The 24168-nt window shown below is 38.6% G+C and overlaps 1 protein-coding gene across 4 annotated transcripts in view; it reads left to right on the forward strand.

Moving 5' to 3' along the window:
* DIO2 (iodothyronine deiodinase 2) overlaps nt 1–24168 on the forward strand; it is a 73156-nt gene that overhangs the window by 10214 nt on the left and 38774 nt on the right. The window contains exon 2 of one of the 4 annotated variants that reach the window (XM_071745847.1): nt 20172–20285. The exons of the other annotated variants lie outside the window; for them this stretch is intronic. The gene's annotated coding sequence lies outside the window, so the exon portion shown is untranslated. The remainder of the gene's footprint in view (nt 1–20171; nt 20286–24168) is intronic. 4 annotated transcript variants of the gene reach the window in all.

Here is a 24168-nt window from a genome sequence, read left to right on the forward strand (position 1 = left end):
ATTTTAGGGCACATATTCTTATCCAGGCTCCTCTGCCTTTTCTGCCAACAGTGCATATTTTAAATTGTCATTAAGTGAACTTTCAGCATAAATAATTATTTCAGAAGCTTTCTTCAGCAAGCTGTAGCCACTTAATATGCTTAATGGAGTATTTTGGATTATTTATCGTAAGGGCCCTCAAGATATTTGGAATACATCTTTCGTGATCCTCAATGTCAGTCTATTGGCATATGCACCCTTGGCACGTTATATATGTAAGCAAATATGTTTTTAAGTCACTCATCTGCATTCCCTCATGTAGATATAGCCCTACCAAGGACTATAAAGATACTGGTGGCTTTGTGTCATATCACCTTCAGAACATCAGGTTTACTCTTTGGAACATTTCATCAAATGAACATCATTTTCTAATACTGTTGCTTGAAAATTGGATGTCAGATCAAACATTTGTATGTGAAATTCAGAAATCTTGGCTGACACCTGAGTTACTGAAAACATGCATTACAATTTTGCTTTGCACAGCTTAAAAATTTGAATCCACTTAGTTTCCAGTGAAGTGTGATTCTGGTTTAAGTTTCCTAGTTTCCTGATTTATAGGTCAGGAGAGCTCTTATTTTTGAAGATACCCTTGTGAGAAGACAGAATGAGTTCTGTCCCACAGCATTAGTTGTGGTTAAAGATCAGTTTGTCGGGTCCTGCAGCACTGCAGTGATTCTCATCAGGAATGGTGTTGTTTGGAAGTGACCATGTGAAATAAGTTGTGGTATTGCAGCAAAGTGGTGCCATTTAGTGGCATCCTTGGCAAGGGCTATACAAGTGCTTTCCTCCTGCTGAGGCTTTTTGTGGTAGATTTTTTTTGTATTAACATAGTGAAAGAAAGAATGGTCAGTGGCATACAACATGACTTCAATATTGATTGGTATCACTGTTGCATAACCTTTAGGAACCATGTAAGAAGTGGGGTCAAATCAATCTACATATGTTTAAATACTCAGAATTAAGTCAATGGAAACAGCTCTCACCAGAACATGTTGTTTATTAAGCACAGAGCCAGGCCAAAATCCCTTTGTCTTCAGTGAAGCCATGATTTTACCAGCTGTTTTAGTTCTCAAGCAGTGACAACAGAAAGACAATAAATATTGAAATCGGTGGAAATACAAGGCACTCTACAAATCAAAACATACTTTGCACATCTAGATCTTCATTTAACAAAATTATTAACAGCGTGCTGTAAAAACCCACATGCTCATGTAAAAATATATGAAAACCCAGGTCTCAGATCCTTCAAAATACATAAATTTGTATAATTATGATGAATATACACATGGCAATATGAAGCACAGAGACCATAAATGTTTTGCCTACACCACCTAGAAAATGAATGTGAAAACTGAGCTAGAATCAACTTGCCTTTGTTCCCCATCCCAGGGAACAGGAACAACCATGGCAGGTAGTAGGCAGGTAGCAGAACATGAGACCCTTTTGCCTCACTGTTGTATAAGACTTTTATTGCTCATAACAGGAGCTTTGAAGGCACCTTAATTTTCATCTAAAAATGCTGTTTATTGCCCTAGTATATAATCTTGATACAGAATTTGGTTTTGAAACTGATTTTACATGTGGAAGTATAGATTAGATTCCCTCAGAATATTCTGTAGTGACAACAACTGAAGTTTACATGTGCACTGGCAATATGTGTTACAGACAGCTGGATCAATGGAGTGAGGGTGGGGCAGGGGGGCAGTTTTAAAGATTCTTTTGTTTACATTCACACTGGAAATAAGATCACAGCAAAGGTTCTGTATATAAATATCCTCAATATTGAACTACATTCAGGCCTAACACTGTGGCCTCAGATCTGTCTCCCAAAAATCTTGATGATTCTTGTATCTGTTCTTTATGACTTTTTAAATGAGCATGCTTTTTAATCATGCCTATTGGTACATGAAACATTAAGTTTTTTGAAAGAAGGAATGTATTTCTTAAACAGCTGAAGTTATGCTGTTTTAAGCAGCTTTGAGTCTGGAAAAAGCTGTTTTGTGTGGATTCCAAAGGTTCCTGCCAAAATGCCATGAGACTATTATTTTGCATTTGCTTCCAGATTTATCTGGAACCTAGAAGTGCAGACACAACACAGAAGAGGTGGAAGAAACAAGAGTTCACCAACCATTTCTGAACTTTTAAAATTAATTATTTCTGGTTCAGTCTGAGCAAAACAGAACTTCGGGGAGGGAGGAAGTTGACTTTATTTCCCAACACTTTTCCATTCTAAAGCAAATCCTCTTCAGATTAAAAAGCAGTTTTGATTAATTAGATTATAATTACCCATTTGCTGACTAAACAATAGATTCTTCTGTTGAAACCGAACAATAGCTTCCTCTGTTGAAGTCTATGGTTAAAACATTGTCCTATTCAGAGAAATGGCATAATAATTGCCAGTGCCTATATTTATTTCTCACTAGTATCAGAAAAACACGTACCATTTCAAAGAAAAAAAGGAGACACTACTAATAAAACAAACCATATCCCAGTGAGCAGGAAAAACAAGTGGGTACATCAGGATGAGGTTCAAGTGTGTGACTGGGCTCAGACAGAAAAGTGACTGAATCCGAATGTCTCTTATGCTCTCTGAAAGCACTGCCCACCAGAGAGGTACTTTGAGCTTATCCTCATTCTGGTTTTGATCAAATTTTCCATCCTGGAGAGAAGCTTTTGCTCAAGCTGCTCTACTTTTAAGAAAAGTTTCATTTTCAACAAGTGGATATTTTAAAGACAAAATACTGCTTAACTGGGAATTTTGTAATAAGCTTTACTTGTTTAAAGATTTGTTTTTAGGGAGTAGGATTTTTTTTCCTTCCTTTGCATCATCCTTCATTTAAAATAAAAATAAAACCAGTGATGTTCCTTGGGCCAAAACCTGCAGAGTATTAAACCTATTCATACTTCAACCAGTCTAATCTTAGCTTGGTCTAACATTCTGAAGTCTGTAAGCCACATGATCCATTGGAGGCACAGCACAGCACAAGTTACAGGTCTGCCTGAACTGCAAGGGATCATTCTGAGATAAGTAGAATGTTTTTGTACTGGCTGTGAAAATAGTTTGGGATCTGGTAAAGGAATCTTGACAAAATGTTGCAATTCATCTTCTTAAACTCCTCCTCATATGTACATACGTACGTGTATCTATATATGAGTACGTGATATATAAATAGGATTTTCTGCCACTAACTCACTCATCATGTCTCACGTATTGGCAGCAGGTCTTAGGTACATACTGAGAAAAAGGTTTGGTCCCTGTGGGAATGTGTACATGTGGAGGGAAAAAACACACTTCAGTCTTATTGGAGAAGAGTGATTATAATGCTGTTCACATTACTTCAGGTATGTGCAAGTCAAATACCTACTGACCTGAAACAGTCATGGTTCAGACAGCCTGGCGTGGCTCCTGCCTGCTGTGACCTGGCATAGCCCAGGAACACACGAGGTTCCTCGGTGTGTGGCTGGCAGCCACTGCCTGGTCATAAAAGGCAAGAAAATTCTGCATCCAGGGTTTAGTGTTCTGGAATCATGAAATAGATAGGTTTGTGTCTTCAAATTAATGCTTTCAGGCACTGATCACTATTCCCTCCCATCTGCAGGTGAGCATGGACCACTTGCCTATGTTGAGGTCCAGTCTCAGTGCTTCTCTAAATGCTGGGCAAAAGCCACCCCTACTGTGATGCCAGTGCAATGGAGATAGCAGATATGTCTGCTTCTGCCCATCTCCTTTGGACCTTTCCCAAACTTTGAACTTTGTTTTGTATAAGAGAACTGACTTGTGAATATATAGAATATATTTTAATTTCTGTAAGGGATGCCAGTTTAGACATACCTTCATTTTTACCCAACTAACTTTTTTTTTGTAGAATAGCAGTAGATAAACCTCAAAGAAATTTGAGCTCGTTTTCGGAAGAGCAGAACACAATAGCTTGCCTGCTTTTCCAAACAGCTTGATTTTCCTAAAATTAAGGTTTTGGTCTATGCCCAAATATACTCCTAAGAAAGCATTTCTTTTGGCATTTTGGTGCTCCTGTTTGGCTGCAGCTGGAATCAAGAAATGCAGAAGCCATTACAGACATGGAGAATAGTTGTAATAGTTAGGATTTGTAAAGTGGTCTAGATACTTACAATAATGGGCTGTGGTTGGAGTGAGCATGGTAAAATGGCTCTGTTACAAGCACAGTGCTTCAACTGAAGTTGTGAAAAGGAGATAAAGATGTTCATTATATTAGGGATGGTATATTTTGACCAGAGGTGTAGCTGCCCATGAAACTGAAAAGACTGTTAATTCAATCACTGACACCATTTAGCACACAGTAATGAGTTTGGCAATTTTAAAATAAAGCTAAGAGATTTTAATTAAATAGAGTTTTTATTTACTTGGAATTCAGGAAAAGAAGGACGAATGAGTGGTACATCATGTTTTATCCCTTTGCATTGAATTTCAGACACACACATAGAGACAATTTAGACAGGTTCTTTTAATATAGAGAATTTAGACAGGTTCTTTTAACTCATGTAGTGACTTCTTCTTGACAGTTTAACAACTCCTACTGTACTCAAACATATTTCACCCTCAACTACAAAATTATCTAAAATTTCTTTAGCAAGTAAACCTGGTGGCTTTTGTCACTTACAGAAAGAGCAAGGGAGGCCTGGAGATAGCTGGCATGATTTACTCTGGAAAATGAACACAGGCTTAAATGTTCATAGAGGAACAGATGCTTTCACTTTCACTTAGGTTCCTTGACAGCACTTGCTGAATTTGATAGTATCTTGGTCTGTACATATTCTTGGGCTATGCACTCAGACACGATGCGGGTCAGTGTGATGTGCCAAACTCACATGGGTAGTGGTTATTACCCATTCAAAACACATGGTAATCAGACAATTACTGGGATGACTCCATTGATAGTATCAAAAATAAACACAAATTTATGGTAAAAAAAAAAAGTAATTCTCTTTTCAGTAACTTCCATTGCATAAGCACCTAATTAAGACAACCAGGCTTGGGTGCTATTGTATTTGATGCTAAAGAATACCCAGAGATAGTTTGTGACTTAAAAATTCTTGCCAGCTCAGAAGAGGAAGGACAAGTTAGTGTTGTTTTTTTAAATGGTAATATTATCCTTGCATCCCAGGAAAATCAAACAAAAAATCACATTCATTCAGTACTCAAAAATTAGTAAAGCACAAAGCTGATTTGAACAACATTTACATGGCATGAATCACAAACTGTAAGATGCCCAATAAAATTTCACAACATACCTGTGGAACAAGTTTTGCAATGTGCAAATAACATAGGTTCCCCATTACCAGGAAGAAGAAAAAAAAAGTCTTTCAATGTGCACAATACCAATTCTACAGTGCCCATGAAAAACAAGTTCCACTGTATGTGTGAGGGTTTGAAGAATAAATAGAGTATCTTAATATTCGCTTAAACCTGAACTGACCCATTGTCTCATCTTGAATCATCATTTGGGTTTTGTGGACTTCTGTTGCCTCAGGGTTTCATTTATAAAGTTGAATTAATATGAGAGTGGTCTTTTAAAAGAATTGTCATATCTCTGACCTGAAGTACCATTTAAAGTCTGGAGCTTGCCTTTTATTGGTCCCATAAACTGGCCCCTGACAGATTCATGAAAGCTTCTGAAAAACAGAAATGCAAACTGAAAGGGATATAACCACCTGAAGCAGAGATACAAATGCTCTCTGCCATGTGTGTGTGCAATGTACCCAGTGCAAACTCGTGGCTGAACTCCATGACAGCCAGAGGAAGGAGCTTCCAACAGGAAGAAAGTCAAAACACCATAAATGTTTACAAAACAAAAGCCAGTACTAGGAAGAACTTCTACTGGCTTACCCCACATAATTTTAGGCACATAAATGAGACATGTCAGGATCTTTTTAGCTTTTGCTTCGTACGTAGCAGACACTATGAAGACTCTAGCTAGCAGTACTCCCACTCGGTAGTCAGTTTCTACAGTACCTCCAGTTTTCCCCTTCTCTCCCAACATGCATTTGCCAAGTGATCATCACTTCCTCCCTTCACTGTAGGCTGGGCAAGAGAGAGCATCACCTGAGACTGTGCTGGCAATAGGCATGTAGGGTCAGCTAGGTGTGTGGGCTGGCTAGTTGTGCTGGCTGGCTACCTGCGTGGGACAGCTAGCTGTGTGGTTTGGTGCACCATTCTGGCACATCAAACTGGGTGTGATGCACACAGGGTAACATTCCCTCAGCTAGCCTTTAACTTGTGTCTTCCACCTCTCTAGTTATTGAGTTTTGAAAAAAATGGATGGAGATCTGCTGTTCCAGAGAGCTGCGATCTGTGGTTGGTTTTGGCTGTAAAAAATAAAGAGGCCACAGAAGTTACAGGGTGAGAAGACAGGCTGGCAGTAGCATGGTTTGGGAAGGTTATTCTTGTTAGAATACCTGATAAAATAGCACTAGAACAATGAACAGGACACAAAAGTAAACTTTCATAAATGTAGTGACTTAGGCCAAACTAAACAAAAACATCCCAAAACAAGAAAAAAACCCAAAGCAACACCCTCTCCCTCCATATCCCCCAGTCTTGAAACACAGTTGTAGACACTAGAAATATCCAAAATTTTATGATATTATCTAAAAATTAGAGGGTATATAAAGGAATTGACACTGCTAGTATCAATCTCTAAGCTAACTACCATTGCTTTGGAGTGAGAAAGATGAATCTCCTCTTCGTTAGCTATTCCTTGACAAATTTCTGCAATTCCTTGACAAATACTTGGCCTTGCAGCTGTGGAGGCACATGAATGTTGCCTTAGCCATAGGAGCCTCTGGTCACACAGAAGTGTAATGTCACAGTCCTACTAACAGTAGAAGTGTGCAAGAGCTCAACTTGAAGAATATTTCTTGCTTTTAAGTGAAGTATAAAAGGAGTGATGGAAAAGAAGGGTTGAAAGAGAAGAAAAGGCTGGATATAGAGAAATGGAAAAGAAAATGATAGGAATAAAGATGTGGAGAGTGCAGAAACAAGTAAGAATTATCACTCCCAGGCAGCCCCTTAGGAGAGAGTGTGTTACAACATGAAGAACTTGATTCTTTTTTAGGAACAAGTGTACAGTGAAGAAGTATCCCATTTCTCTAGAGCTGTAAGAAGGTGTATCTATATTTTTCCATCTCAAGAAGTTTCCATGTGACAAATTGTTTGGCCAGCACGCTGGGTAATGGTGAGTTGCACAAGCCCATGTGGTATCCAGATGAGCAGTACTGTAAGTTAGGGTCTAGCAGCTCATGCTGTCACTGTTATAATGACAAAAATATTCTTGTGCCTACTGGAAATCCTCAAGATTAGACTAGAGAAAATGAAAGCCACATTCCCTACATGAACTAGTTTCTCTTGGGGAAAAAAGGTGAGAAATCATTAAGGAATGACAGGCTTTGTTCTTCTCAGATATCCATGAAGTCTAGTTCATCTGCATCTAAGAGACAGTAGAAATTATTAAATATATGTTATCTTTTCAATGCTACTTGTTAGTAAAGTAACTTGAGAAACCAGTAGTGAATGAATATTCTTAACATGCAATTAGCAATCAGAATATTCTTTATTCCTGCCTCATCTTTCAGTTTTCCTGTGTGGCCTAAAGTATACCCTCAGATATATTTTTGTTCCAGTCAACAAAGGAGACTCATATGTTTAAAGTAAGTCACCTACTTAAGTGCTTATTTGGATCAGGGTCCTTCAGAGGATTTCCTGATTTCTGGAAAAAAAATGATACATTCTTTAAGCATTAGGCCTTCAGGGCCTAGCCTTCCAAGATATTCAGCTCTGAATCCTGGGCTGGACTAACTGAATCCTTTTCTGATGGCCAGACCGAATACTGTGCAGGGTATTGGCTTCTAAGTGCTAGAGTGGAAGGTGAAAACAGGAAGAGGTGAGTGCTGAGTAAGTAAAATAGGATGTAGAAACCAAAAGAAACAGCAGAGGAGAAAGCATACTACAATTATAGTTTAAAACTTTATTGTGACATAGTTATAGAAGAGAAGACAATGTCTGCTTCTGTCTTTCTATCTGATTTTGTGAGACCAACTTTCAAGATAAGAAAAATGAAAGCTGTGTGATTGCACTAGATTTTGAGATGCTGCAGTTGACCATGAAGCCCTGACCACATTAGTGGTGGTGATACAGCTTCACAAGAGTGCTGTGTCATGTCAGGTAAAACACAAAGGTAACTTCAGAAATGTCTGGAGGCAGATTCAATGGTATGAATTGGCAGATGCCCATCTGAAAAACATCCATGGGATGACATTTACATAACCTGATCAGAAGACCTGAAAACTATCATAAATTCCCCTAGTTGCCTCATGTCCTTGAAGACCTTTTTGCTCTTCTTATAACATTGCATAAAAGCTAAAATTATTTCCTGCAGACTTGCACATACTTTGGTTAATTTTAGCCAGTGACTGGATTTCTAGTCCCTCGAAGTGTCTTCTTTTCAGAGTTTGCCAAAGTTTTTACTAGAAATACAATTTTTTACAAATCTCACCTCTCTTTGCTATGACTAAGCCCTCCTGAAATGCTATCTGTTCCACAGAGCATTCCTTCTGCAGCTGTCACATGCCACTGTGTTTGCTTTGTACTTACTGAACTGCATTGTACTTGCGGATATCTCTCAACTGTATTTTCAAGGAAAAGTTTCCATTCTGTCCTGTATTATTTTTACTTGAATATTAGTCACTTATGGTATTTTATAAATGACAGACAAGCTCATAGCAATCTTGATTATAAGAGGAGATCAACCAAGGAAAAAAGTGAATAACAGAACGCTCCTCCTAGCATTGATGCAAACTGAAATGATTGTATGAAATAAGTCAATAAATCATCTGGCAGTGCACGTCAAACAATTTTGTTTGCCACCGTGAGTGAGCAGACTTGCTGAGACAGGTCAGGCCTGGGATAACATGGTATTTTTCTAAGAACTGAAAGTTTCACAGATACTTACAAGTACTTTGTAAGTTTAACCTGCTATATCCTCCTTCACTTTTGCGACCTGTTTTCCCCACCTCCCCACCTTCTAATTGCCTCCTATCTTTGTGTTCATGGAAATACTCGGACAAAGATTACAGAGCTCTGAAATCTCAGCCAAGTGGAAACTCTGCCAACATTTTTTACCTGGAAAAAAGAATGCTTTTCAAAAAGGAAAAGATAAGGGATAGTCTTTGTTTTAATCTAGAATTGCACAAATTGGCTACTCTGAGGCATAGTTATTTGGCATAACATGTTGCTTTGGGAGCTGTTTCCAGGTACAGTGTGGAGCAAATCAAGCCCTTTCTTGTTTCTGGGAGTTCCCTGTCCTTGCCATGGAATTGCATTAAGCCATCAGAATGCTGTGGTCAGTGGCATAATTGGGTCCGGTCCCGGAAACGATGGGAATCCAGCCAAAGTCTCTGAGGGAGAGAGAAAGGGCTCTGTAAACAGTTGTAATTGGGTCTGACTTTGGAAAAAAAAATCTTTAAGAGCTCTGTGTGTTTTAAACGGGTAAAGGTACTCTTACACCCTAACCCACCCCCTAAATGTCTGCATTGTGTGCCTGTTGCTACCCCTATGCCCTTACTTCCACAGGGAAGGCTCAGGTCTCTTCAATTCCATGTCTAAGAGACAGGTTGGATCCCTACTTCCTTTGCATACTTTTTAATCTACTCCTTCTGATCTGAGAGACCAATACTGCTAGAAGGCAGAAGTGTTAAAGATTTCTACTACACACTGGGTCAGACCCTCAGACAGAACAGGAGAACTATTTTAAGTCCCTACTCCTACCATCACCCTTGCAGCTGTATGTAACTCTGTTGATAACCAGGTTCTCCAACTGGTGCCTGAACATCCTGTAAATACTTGAATTGTTCTCTGTAGAACCTAAATGACAGAGATAGCCACAGAGAGGGGCAAGATACCAGGGGGGAATCAGTCATGTCAGATAACTGTTGTGAAAGGAACAAGTGGGAGACAGGAAGAACATCTGGATAGGAAAACAGCTAACTGTTGGGAAAATAATTATAACTTTGGTGTCTCTTTCTGTAAGATGGGAAAAAATGTTTTGTGTATATCCTCATGCCTTAAAGAAATTCTTGGTATACAAGAAAACATTATGAGCAAGTCTCACAACTTTACATGTGAGGATTTTCTTGCTCAAGATAGTTTTTAGAATAAGGATTCTGCTACCCTGTTCTACAGCTGAGTTCATGCAGCACTGTGCAACTTGCACAATGCCTACTTGCATCTGTTTCTCCAGTTCTGACATAGGGAAATTATGTTCACCACATTTTCATCTCTTTGGCCCAGTGGATAGCAGCTGCAGCAAAAAGGAATGACTTATATGAAACTTCTTTGCCTGGAAGAAATGACTGAGTCAGATCAAGTCTACAATGTGTAGGTCTAAAAAAGGCTTTGTCTACAGACTTTGTTCTACATGGAAATAAAAAAGAGTCATGGAGTAACATCTAATGTCAAGACAGAAGTTTCTTCTTATGGAAAACACTGGCAAAACTGACGTGTGAGAACCACAGTGTAGCCCTACCCTGTCTGTGCTGGCTTACACCCAGCAATGAAGCCTCTCCAGAAAGGGGCTCTACTGATGCCATTTAACTAAAAAAATTGTGTTAGACTTGATGTGAAATGTATCTAGCAATCTGGGAAAGAGTAAGTTGGATATTCTCTGTGTGGGCATGGACCTGGACACAGAAAGACAACTGGATTTCTCAAAAGTCAATATTATTTCTCAACTGTCACATAATCTGAACTCATTAAAACTGTCATTGTTTTCTAACTATTGAAGAAGGGCAAAAACCAATGGACCTGGGGAATTACTGAAATAATGTAATATTTTTAAAGCCAGACTCATCCACACTTGGAATATGAAATGCAGTAGAAGAAATGCAATCTGATAATTGTTTTCTGTGTTACCTCAATTTGAGTTCTCATCCTAAAGTTCAGGGATCTATTTGTCTAGGTTTCTGCATATCTTTTTGGCCTCATCTCAGCAGCATCTTAATTTTAACCCTGCTTGAAAATCTTCACGATGCCCTTGAGACAGAAAAAGCATTCTGGTTTTCCTTGTGCTTTGAGGTTGAAAAGGAAGATAGGTAGAGTGAATTGTCAAAGGACATACAAATATCTGTGCCAGAGCCAGGAATCAGGTGCAAGTTTTCAGTGTACTAACCCAAAACCTGGATAAGTAGATTATTTTTTTCCAGTTTATTTTCCAGATTATTTTTTTTATGCATCACATAAATAGGTAGATGTGTCATGTCAGGATTTCATACTGTGTGTTTGCTGAAAACATGGGTGTTTTATGTAATTGCTGTGACATTACTGGAGAATTCCTTGGTCACACACACCCAGCATACTTCACAGAATCACAGAATCATCCGGGTTAGAAGGGACCTCTGAGATCATCAAGTCCAACCCTTAATTCCTTGAAGACCATTTCAGTGTTGTAATATGCAAAGAGAAACAGCTCTAATATCTTCCACCTTCTTGACCCTGACTCAGGGTCAAAGGGATGTTTCCAACAGTTGCTTTTTCTCAACAAAGAATATTCTAAAAGCCTATGCTGTGTGAACTGAATAAGTGCTCAGAACACACACTTCTATAAGAAGCTTGCTTGCCTACTAAGCAATTCCCAGCAATGTCTTTGGCTGCTAGCTATTGTTATTTGTTTGTACTGTGGCAATGCCTAGAGGCTCCAGGAATGGATCAGGGCCCCATTGTGCCAGGTATTGTGGAGACATAACAAAAAGGTTTTTGTCATATTCTCAAGGCAAATCTGAGGAGGGTCTGGGAAAAGAACCGTCATGAATCCAAAGTCCCTGGGGCCAACTTCTAAGCAGTTTACTGTACTTCAGACTTTGGGTTTATCCTTCCTTGGTCTTCTCATCTGTATTATTTATTCAACACAGATGATAACTGAACTCTGAAAACACAGCGAAAATTGCAGGAAACTGATGTAGTTATATTTCTCATTGTCATTTTAAATAAATAACTAGCTAGTGATTAACAGAGATGCCTTAGGGACTCTCTTTCCATCTTTGGCTTGCTCCATCCCTTGGAGTTTTTTGTTATGGTGACTGAAGTGTACCTTGAGGCAGAAATGGCACTAGCCAGAGAGCAACCTTTTTCTGTGCATATTTCAGATATATATATTTCATTTGCTTCATACAGATGCCATTGCTGAGGGTATCTGCATGACAACAGGATTTTTGTTCCTCATTCATCAGCTGCAGGCGCTTGAAGTCACATTCCATTCTGTATCACATCACAGTTGCTGTGGATACTGTTGTGATGCCACAAACAGAGGATTAGGGCTTGCTGTAGCCCTTTCTTTCCTAGAACAAAAGGTTCTGCTTCTGAATGTCCTATCTGCAGTACAGACAATCAGAGCAGTGAGAAGGGATGGTACTGAAGCTCCGTAAAAGCCCCCACCCTACATGCGTGGATGATGTGCATGTCTCCCCAGAGGGCCCTGGGTGAATAGAGTAAGGAATTAAACTTGCACCAAAACTACTAACATCCAAGTATCTACAAAGTCACCTCAGGCCCTCCATCTCTGTATCATCTTAGAAAATGCTCTAGCATTGGTTCATCACTTTGGGGCTTTTTCTTTTCTGTAAGTCCTCTTAACCTCAACTCTCAAACTAAGAATAAGTTTTTCCAGATTCTGGAGATGTGCCTTAGGTGGTGTATGGCATAACTGAAGCCACAGTCACAGAAAAAAGATCTGGAAATTCCCCCAAGGGGAGTCTTCATCTGCTAGGGAGACATTGTGTGAGAAAAAAAGATCACCTGAGAAGGTATTTTATATTTTTCTGACCCTCAAAAGCAGCTCTGTAGGAAGAAATCCTATTTCAAATCCACATGCAGCTAACAGAAATTAAAAGACTGTTTTATTTCTGGCTAAATAATAACATTAAGGATCATGTTCATTCTCAGAATAATTCAGCATTAGAGTTATAAATACTTCCTCTTTAATTTCTATGCTGCTTAATTAAGCATCTTTATAACTAAGTTTTTTATTACTTAAAAAATGTTCTTATGCTTAAAATAAAAATTGAGCTAATAGATTCAGCCATTATCCCTCTCTGCCATGGATTAAAAACTTGAGAGAACAAATATTTATCAGCTGGAATAAAGATTTTTCTTGGTTTCCTTATTGTCTTCTGAGATACATTCCAGACTTTCAAAGAAGCCACAATAAAGCTTTTCCTTTCTATTTTTATGCTCATACATTATTTTCATTCATGTATCTCTAACCAGATAAACATTCTGCAAATTCACATGGAAGTATAATCACTTTGTTCTTCTTCTGGAATGGTGACTCATAATTAAATACATGCATCTAAATGACAAAAATGTGGTGTTGAGACTGCACTGCTTGAGTAAGAGAAAAAAAAGAAGGAAAAAAAGAGCTTATAAGGTCAGCATAGTTGATAGGAATGGAGGCTCCAGGTTAATGTTCTGGTGCATCCACAGATTTCCTGTACTCACTGTATAACATGGATAATGTTTTATCCTTTGACGATCCTTTGGGGACAATTACTTTCTCCTGTCAGAAGCTTTTGTGGGGAGTAATATATATTAGTGACTGTGAAAAATCTTCAGATAACATGAGACATTCACGTGAGTATCAAGAGAAGGAAGAAGCTTAGTTAACACTATACCAGAGACTGATATTCTGTTCAGAAAGAGCAACAGACCAGAGGTACTGAAAGCAGCCAAAATTCAACCCTTTGCTGTTTACATAATGAACTAACTCACAGTTAGTGTTTGTTGTGAATTGCAGAGAGAAAGAATTTAATTTAAAAATGCCTTTTTGTTGAGTCTTGAATGTCTTGTCCAAAATGTCTCAGATTTAACAAACTTTCAGAGAACTTGAACCTGACCTGGATTCAGAGCCTGGCCAGATGTCAAGCTGCCAGGCACTGTCTGCAGCTCTGGGTTAGGTAGCCACAGGAGCCTTTCCAGGGTAGTGCTGCACAATCCAGGTCTGCAGCCCAACTGGACTTCTCTTCTCTGTTGGAAGGGGTCTCAGGCTCTCACTGTGAAGCCAAAACTCATAGTGCTGGAAGTTTTTGAGAAGTCTTTTTGGATCTGCACCACAGGCCTGTGGCATCTCTCAAACACAAACCATAGGCATGGTTTCCCCTGCCCCATGGCAGGGTCCCTTCATGGCTTCCTGTTGTGGAGCCAGGGGTGGAGATGGAAAAAAAAGATGTTAGATTTGCTATTTTATAAGTCCCTGACTTAATGCAGAAATTTTCCTCTTGAGGGACAAGTTGCCCCTTAAATAAAAACATTGTATTTCTTATAAATTTTGTCAATGCTGCTGAAATATCAGTTAAGTTGGCCATTAGTGCTTTTATAAGTGTCAGCAAGGTGCATGGTAAAGCAGTATTAAACTATTAAACACATTAAAACTGATCACATGAAATAAGCAACAGTGTCTGAAATACTTTAAGTATTTCAAGTTTTTAGAGATGTCTTTGTTTGAAAAATAGGAACTACCCATGCATTTTAAAGCAATTTAAAGTCGTTAAAAAGTGGATCATAAGAAAATATATTTGTATTTGATTGTCTTCAGAAACTGGATAGGTAATTTCCCTGAGTTCTTTGATTTCTTTCTATTAAGCTCTAAGCTCTCATTTGTTCATGTCATAGCTTTCCATGTCAAGCTTTGATTTTATTAGAAAAGAAAATTTCTGTAACTTGACTCATCCAGTCTCTGTTGTACACTGCACTTCAAAGGAAAAGCAGCTGTTTGTACAAGACATATCTCAAGCAAGGTGATCTGCCTTTCCGGGGGACTCTTGTGAATGCAGTGCCTCTGCTTTTATAAAAAATGTTATCTTGAAACAGATACATCCTTCAGATATATTGTAGGGTGTTAGAAAATTCAAGTCCTAGTCAAACTGAAGGTGGATTCTTAAAATAACTTGTATCATTTATGGCTTCTGTAATATCTTTGATGTGGAAGATCTGCTAGGAGTATAATTAATGACCTATCAAGGACAAAACATGATTTTTCAGACATTTCCTTCGTCTTAATGTTAAAAGTTGCTTGTACTACAAGAAATTTTCATTAAAATTGACCATAGTAGGTCTGAAAGTCCTTGATTTAAGGTAGCCAGAAGATCTCAAAACTACTGTCTTTAGTAGGATTCCCATTACTTACAGATTCCCTCTCATGGGGCATCCCTGAAAGAGATTTCTGAACTATTAGACCTTAGAGCAACCCATCCATCTGGATCAGATTATGCCAGCTGATGGCATTGCTTGTTATATCAATTTCACTCAGCAGCTGCAAGCTCTGGGAAGATGCTTTAAGAGACAGCATGGAAAGTGCGTTTTCCAAACACATTTGTTTGGACTCCTGAGCCTGTGAGAAGCCTGTTGGCTTCGGTGTGATTCAGGCAAATATTTGAAAAATATGACATTTTCACTAATCGAAAATCCTTTGTTCTGGGTAGATCTTTGTGAATTTGTACACACCATTGCACATGGCATTGTTATAGTCTAATGTGTTATCTTTAGCGTGGTAATGTTATATAAACCATAAAACAGGTTGCTATTTGGGTAGAAAGGATGGAGCCCATCTAGTAGAGCCAGTGATTTTTCTCCATGATTGTTGCAGTTTTAGAAGGCAAACTGCTATATTTATGTTTCATTCTGGCTGCTCTTCTCTGTATCTTCAATAACTGAGGACAAGACTGACACCTGCCCACCTTGGAGGCTGTCCTCACAGGGCTGGTGGTGCAAAGGGTGCTGCAGGCAGCTCCCCGGTCCCAGGCTGTGTGTGCAGAGGGAACCACGCACATCCCCCAGCTTCCTGCAAGAAGACCATGATGACACCAGAGATGACAATGGCTGAAATAAACAAACATAAGTAAAAGTTTATCTTCTTATTTCCTGAACTACTACAGTATTAAGAGAACAGCTCTGAGCAACTTACACGGATAAACTGTTTGCTGTTGTAAGCGAAGTGATGCTGTCTTCACTCAAGAAGTTTCATATTCTGGTCTTAGTTTGCACAGAACATTTCCTAGAAGTCTGAAGATTTTTTGCCTACTAGAAACATTATCCATTTCCCCATCCTAAGAAAAACCACAGGATTCTCCAATTACAAATATAATTGAAATTTACAATAAGAAGTTACAATGAAAAACCATTTCCTGAAGATCAGTGTTCCCAAAGACCAGTTTAAACTTGCAGTCTTGATGTGGAGGGCGGGAGGATGTGACTGAATGTGACTAGTACCATTTCTGTGATTTATACATTGCCATAAGTGACAGAAATATTATGCCCTAGTTAGGCACACTCTTGAATTACAAAAACTTAAATATTTGGATTAAAAAAGTTATTTCTCAAATGAATTTTTCATCTTCTCCATCATTCAGTACTAAAGTGTTCAAGACACATTGTCACCTGTCAGACTAAACAGAGAATGAAAGCATTATTCAGTTCTTGAAATGTTTCAGTCCCCACACATATTCAGTTCTCATGCTTTTTTTTTTTTTTTTTTTTTTTTGTTCAGCCATTTGTGTCCATGATATTATCTATTCAGGGAAGTATGAGGCAATAGTATAGAATGTTAAGTTCTGTAATGTCTTTCATTCCACGTACTGCCCCAAACACTCAACCAGGTTAAATAACATAGCCACTGGACTAAAATAGTCCAGAGAGAGAGAGAAAGAAAAAGAAAAAGCAAAAAGCAGTGTTTTCGGTTGAAAGTGAAAAAGTGATGGCAGCTTCTGAGGGCTGATCTAGAAACAAAAGAGGATGTTCTTGTAACCTCAGTTTTTGTATTTTAGGGACTTTGTTAAGGGCAAGATGCCCAGGCAGAATTAGGAAGAGAGCATTTCCAAGGCAGGAAAATGGAGCAGAATGGCGTATAAGTTCTATTTAATCATTTCAGATCCAACCTGCTGTATTGTGTCCAAAGAAGGGCATGAAGCTGGTGAAGGGTCTGGAGGAGTAGCTGAGGGAACTGGGGTTGTTTAGTCTGGAGAAAAGAAGGCTCAGGGGAGACCTTATCACCCTCTACAACTAACCTGAAATGAGGTTGCAGTGAGGTGGGTGTTGGTCTCCCAGGCAGTAAGTGAGAGTATAAGAGGAGTTTGTTGGTAGCAATCTAAACATGCACAGCGTGCACCTGCAGCCCAGAAAGCCAGCCTTATCCTCCCCAGCATCAAATGAAGCATGGCCAGAAAGTTAAAAGAGATGATTATGGCCTCTACTCTGCTCTCATGAGACCCCACCTGGATTACTTTGTCCAGCTCTGGAGCTTGCAACACATGAAGGAAACACAGCTCTTGGAGAGAGTCCAGTGGAAGACTATGAAGATAATCAAATGGCTGAAGTTCCTCCCCTATGAAGACAAGCCGAGAAAGTTAGAGTTGTTCAACCTGGAGAAGAGAAGGCTCCAGGGAGACCTTATAGAGGCCCTCTACTACCTGAAGAGGCCTACAGGAAAGCTGTGGAGGGACTTTTTTCAAGGGCATGTAGTGATAGTGGGAATGATTTTAACTGGAGGCTGGTAAATTTAGATTAAGCATAAGGAAGAAAGTCTTCACTTTGAGGGTGATGAGATACTGGAACAGGTTGCCCAGAGATGTTGTGGCTGCCCCCTCCCTGGAAGTGTTCAACATCAGGTTGGATGGGGCTTTAAGCAACCTGGTCTAGTGGGAGGTGTCCCTGCCCATAGCAGGGGTAGTGGAACTATGCTATCTTTACGGTGTCTTCCAACTCAAACCATTCTGTGATTCTCTGACAAGAGGAAAAGTCCTTAAATTTCACCAGGATAGGTTCCAGTTGGACATTAGGAAAAGTTCCTTTACTGAAAGGGTTATCAAACGCTGGAACAGGCTGCCCAGGGAAGTTGTCAAGCTGCCATCCTTATTGGTATTTAAAAGATGTGTAGACATGGTGCCGAGGGACACGATTTAGTGGTGGAGTTGGCAGTGCTAGGTTAATGGTTGGACTTAATAGTCTTAAAGGTCTTTTCCAACCAAAACTATTCTATGATTCTATGTTTGTTCTGATTAAATCCAGAACTTAAAGGGATACAGTATTCCAGACTACTGGATATTGATGTAACTTGTAATTTTACAGTGGGCTGCTGTTTCATGTGAGTTACAGGTGTGATAGATGAAGAAAGGGTTTGTGAGGTTTCTCTAGTTGTGAACTGAAACTTTACTAAGACAGCCTGTGATATTTTATTTAAATTAATGGAAGCTAATATCTTCCAGTAATGTAATAAATATGAAACAGAAGTGTTGGTTATGTCATTTAAAAATTATTACCTATTTCTTGGTGTTTGAAGTTCTTCAATAATCCAAATTAATGAAGGTATATGTTGAACAACTCTATACTTTCATCAAACCAAGTATCTTTAAATTAACAGTCCTGTTTTCGTAACAGAATCACAATGACTGTAAAATGTATAGACAGCAGCAGCTGGCATGAGTCTAAATAATACTTTTTTAAAAGAAACTTGATGTGGGAATGCCAGCTGGTAGGCAGATCGTATGACCTCACTTGAGCTGGCTGCTAGAGGGACATGCAATAAGAGGATGAAACAAGAGTATTTCCTGATGCTTTACTCTGTAGAATTTGCCACAAATACCATTATTACAAGCATTTTTGTGCTATTTGTTCATTCCTGCATATATTCTTCAAAGAAAGTTTAGGAACTCTAGAGAGAAGTTTAATGCTGTTACTGAAGTAAGGTACAAAGTGCCAGCAGAACAAAATCTAGCACATGAGATGGTTCATTAATCTCCACTTATACAAAGAGAAAAGACCATGATAACTAGTAACACAAATTAGTTACAGCTGGACAGCTGGAATGCTTAGGTGAATTCATAATTTTCTAAAGTACAAAACAGGAAGCTATTTGTCTGTCTTCTGAAATAAATCAGGAATTACCCAAGGAACTGGAAATAATTGATAGTCCTCCTCATGCATAACCTAATTTATTTTCCTTTTAACATTTTCAGAAAATAAAAGTCTGACACTGCCAAAACCATACTAAAAATGTGAGCAAAATTCTCTGTGCTACGCTGCTGAAGTGGAGAAGCACAGAGGGAGACAGTCACCCTCCTATAATGACAGATTTTTTTAACTAAAAAAATAATTCTGAATTCTGTAGATAAAAGTCCTTCTGGTATTTTGCTCTACTGGTGTATCCATATACAACCAGTGATACTTAAGCACTGAGCACCCTAAGAGCACCTCCTATAAAGGCTGGATTATTTTCAGAGCTCAGCATATGACTTCATTTTCACTATTGGATTCATTCCTGAGAACTTTTCTTCTACAGAAAATGTAATTTCCTTAAGGACATAATTTAAATATTTGATAAAACTAGAGGTCCAACTAGCCGTGCCTCTAACAGTGGCTAATTATGGATGCAAAAGGAATTTCAGAATAGGGCTAACATACAGATATTCCTACATTGTATTTTTCCATCATCCTGGGATTTCCTCACACAACAATAGTATTTATTCATTAGAAATTTAAATGAAGTACCCATTACTTAGTATGTAGGCATTTGTTCGATAGAAGATAAATATATCCATGTAAGCATGTGCACAGTTACATAGCTGGTTAGTGTTGGAGTTTTAATATGAAAGGAGATGCTTCTCATTCCAATGTCACAGTGCATTCTTGATCTACTTGGGCCATGGAAGTCTATGATACATAAATGCATATATAAAACTTCTACTTATTTTCTATGGAGTAAATCCTTGTCAGCTCAAAACATTCAGCCTTCATGCACCAGTCCCCCAAAACTGCAGTCAATTTAAAAAACATAATTCCATTATAAAAAATTATACAAAACCATGGAAGGGAGATTTTCATTGTGTTCTGAGTCTTGGACATCCATTTAGAGGATGGTTTTTGACCTTTTCTCCAGAATAATGGAAGTAAAAATTAGATTCCAGTTCTTGAGGTGCCATGTAGCCACATTTTCAAATAAATCGAGCCATAAGAAAAGTACTGAATATAGCTAGCACTGACACACCAAGTAATTTTTAGGTAAAAAAGCTTCATTTAGCTTTCACAGCCACTACTACATTCTTTCTTTATGATGCTTTAGAAGTTCCAGACAGAAGAGGAAATGCTGAAATACTCAGAGAAAGGCTCTTCTCTGCCCCAGGATGGTGCCTTGGCTGGAACTCGGTGTGAACCACTCTACCATGGAAGTGAGACGGTCCTTGGGTGAGACTGATTCTGGCTTCTGCAAACCTATGGCAGCTGAAGACTTGAGCTAAGCAGGGCAGTAGACTGACCTTTTGTGTGCATTCTTCTCATAACAATACAATAAAAATGCAGACTGTTAGTTCTATCTTGCTAAACAGCAACTCTGAATTTGAAACTGTCCAAAATCCAAACCAACACACTTTTGCTAACCTAAAAGCTAAAAGTTTAAATAACAGGCAAAACCCACAAGCTCTAGATCAGGGATAGAAGTATATGCTACAAAAAGAGGCATGGTATGACAATACTGATGGGAATTTTGATTTTTGAGTTGGGTAGGAAATGGAACTTTTCCAGAATCTTCTAAGAAAAGGCAGTGTGGAGAGCTTTTGGGATGTCAGAAAACTGACAGCCCTCAGGTGGGGATAGCTTTTAGGAATGTCTGAGAATGTGTTGAAGGTAGAATCTGAAGAAGTTGTCATTTCTGGCTTTGCTGAAAACAAAAGGTAAGAGTTGTTAAGAAATATAAGAAATGTTAAGAAATATAAGGGGAACAAAAGTCTTTTTATTTATTGAAATTGTGTTTGCCCAAAGCAGCACTGTTATTCAACGAGAACAGGTGACAACAATTCATGAGGAGATATCCTGGGTATCCTGAACAGTTAATCCTTGCTCACCTCAGTACTTAAAAAAAAAGTGGAGTGCAAGGAGAGCTCCAGGGTCAGTTCAATAATTATCTTTTTGACATCAGCCTGTGAGTGTCTTCCAGATGAGCAGAGAAACTTATTGAGCAGTGCCTTTTTATTTAATGATAGTGCATAAGATATCATGTGGATCTTTCTGATATTTGTCTAGTTCTGTGCCTGCACCAAGACACAGCTGCTGCTATCGAGATAGATATGCATAGCTGTATGTTCATGCTGACCCAGCTTTTCCCATTCAATTAGAAAAATTTGCATAAAGTTAATCCAGAGCAGATTATCTACCTTGCAAATATCTGGAGCTTCAGAAGGGCCTGGAACACTTCAGTAGGTAGATGGTCTGTGGGATTTGTCCCTCCATCTGGAGCACCCTCTGAAATACTCGTGCACCTCCTACCTTACATGCCACTTCATTTGTTTCCTCTGTTTGCTTCTCAAAATATCTTGTACTTTTAAAGGTTGTTTCTAAAAGGCTAAATGGTGAACTTTGTCTCATGGTCAATAGTGACCCAGATAAGAATCAATAGGCATGGCAGACTCAATAAACTGGATTAAAGTCAAGTCTGTCAGCACAGCCCATTGACTCTGGTAATTTTTGGAACCTGAAATACTCAAGGAGGAATATTAACTGTATTGCATTTTGATACATTATCTAGAAATCATATACATATACATAACAAATGGAGATGTTTTGCTCTCTGATGAAGAAATAACTTGAGAAATTAATTTGTTTTAATCAAAGCCTTTTGCAGGCTTAGAAAAGTGATGTAGATGTAGAATGCAGTTTCTAGTGATGACGAAATGCAGTTGCAAAGCAGATGATAGCCCATTGTGCAGAGCCATGTGCTTAGTTCCAATGAGAAACCTAAATTTAAATCTCCAACATCCTAGAAACTGTTAGTGCACTCCCTTCTCCCCTCTCATCAGAGTTTCCTTTAAAGATTTAATTTTCTATAGAATATGGTAATATTTAAATATATTATGGCCTAAAATAAATGTGCACAAAAATGAGATATGATTTTTCAAGTATTTTTTGACACAATAGAACCTGACCCATAAATGTAGGGAGTCACAGCTGAGCGTTGTGCCAAGCACAACAAAATTAATAGAAAGCAGTTTTCTTATTTTTCTTCTTGCTCACCCAGATTAAATGAAAATGCTTTTATTTGTGCTAATATTAAGACTGAAAATAGAAACACCAAGATTTTAATAGGATTTTACTGTGGCTAGAACCAAATCCAGTACTGACCAATGACTTTCTGAAGGAAGTGATTGACTCTGCAGAGAATCTAAAGTGACTACAGACAGACTTTGAGAGAGCCAACAGAGCTACAAGCAAAATTTTTGTCTATCCATAACGTTGATTTTGGCACAAGGGGAAATGACTGAGCAAGTGCAAGAATAGGAAATAGTTGGACTTTGTCAGCTATTTTTTAGTATTCTGAAGAGGCCTGTGAATAATTCAGAGAGAGAAAGAAAACTCCCTGGTGTGTCCACAGAACTCCCTCTCATTAGATGAAGGATGGTGAGGGGTGGCTCTCCAGGGAAGCGAAGGCTACAGCTGAAGCAGATCATGCTTTAGGCAGGACCAGAGTGCATTTTGGAAGTCTATTGGACTGTGGAAGATAGGTGATAATAACATAGGGGACAGCTTGATTGACACATTGAATACATTACTCTGGCTCTCCTGTGATAAATGAACATGCGAGTCACAAGGGTACATGCTGTGGGACTCGGACTCGTTTACTTTTCAAACTAGAAATATATCACCTGAGTCTATTTTGCAGTGTCATTGAATTTGGCAGTATTTTATCTTGCCAAGCAAGGAGCATCTTTTCACTGGTCCTGCCACCTTTTCCACCTCCCTCTGTGGTGACAGGCTGGAAAAGCTAATGCAGTCAAACAGAAATAGTCTTATGTTCTTGTTTTAGTTTCTAGCTTTATAGTTGCTCACCCTTTGTATTCTAAAGGAAGCAGACCAAGAAAGAAGTATGTAAAAACCCTCTGGATTGCCAGCTAATAGAATTCCCTTAAATTTAATGAAAGGATGGGCATTCAGGTGAGATCAGCTGTGGCTCTTTCACTGTCTATTTTATATTTCTTCTTTTCTTATAAGCACAGACCCATTATAATCTAAAAATTTCAATTTCAGTTCAAATATTTCAACACTTGTTTATTACGGGGTAAACATAGGTCTGAAAAAAACATGTTTAAAAAGCAGTTTTGGGGTGAGGTGAAAAGTTGTGGCAACAAGAAAATACACAATTTTTTAGAGATAAGAAAAGACTCTAGTACCTTCTGTGAAAATCTCATCTTTGAGAAAAAAAAATCTCAAGTGATTTCCAGTTTCCTACAGGTATAATGTGAAAAAATATCTTCCTTCTGCAAAATAGCTTTGTCCTTTCATAATAAAGTGTATAGAAGAGCTTTGCTTTTGGCCAAATAAAAAGGAGGCATACTAGCACTTGTGAAGTTTGTATCCTATAGTACTGAAATGGGAAAAGCTGCAAGCAGAGCCTTTTTATCTCCACAGAGATACTTGGGCTCAGTTCTTGCAAACAGGATTCTGCATAAGCTCCATCACATGAATTCAGCTTGACAGCTGAAGTCAAGCACACGATTCCACAAACTCTTCTTGGAAGCATAGTCATTACTGCTGAGAATATTCCATGGATCTACCTGTATAAGGGCTACCTACACTGAGAACAAATGTAGAGTGTGTTGCCAGGGAACCTCATGAGTTTTGGGAGTGCACGACAGTAAAAACAGACTGAAAGCATCTGCCCTGTACTGCTTACACTGCAGAACTACACACTGTGGGTTATAATCAGCCCCTTGAGGTCTGACAGTTTATCCTGCCTGCATTTCACTGCAAACCATTCTTCTCTGCTGAATGTACAGCTGCTGTAAAATGACTGAGGTCATTCTACCTGAACAAAGATGGCACTTGTTGCAATTAGTGACTTCTTTGCCAAAACATTGTTGGTTTTACAATGAAAGTAATTTCTGAGTACCCAGAGTTCAGCATTCCCTTTTTTGTTTTGGTTTCACATGATTTTAAGTGTTTGGCTACACCATCAAACCTTGACAATGAGGTCAATCACATTAGCCAGCTATTTTTCTTCTCTCTGACACTTCTCACAAATACATCCTTGCGTAAGGGTCAGAATATTGCTATTTATATCTTTCTCTCCT

Source organism: Heliangelus exortis, chromosome 5 (assembly GCF_036169615.1).
Source record: "Heliangelus exortis chromosome 5, bHelExo1.hap1, whole genome shotgun sequence".
In the NCBI taxonomy this organism is placed as follows: Eukaryota; Metazoa; Chordata; class Aves; order Apodiformes; family Trochilidae; genus Heliangelus; species Heliangelus exortis.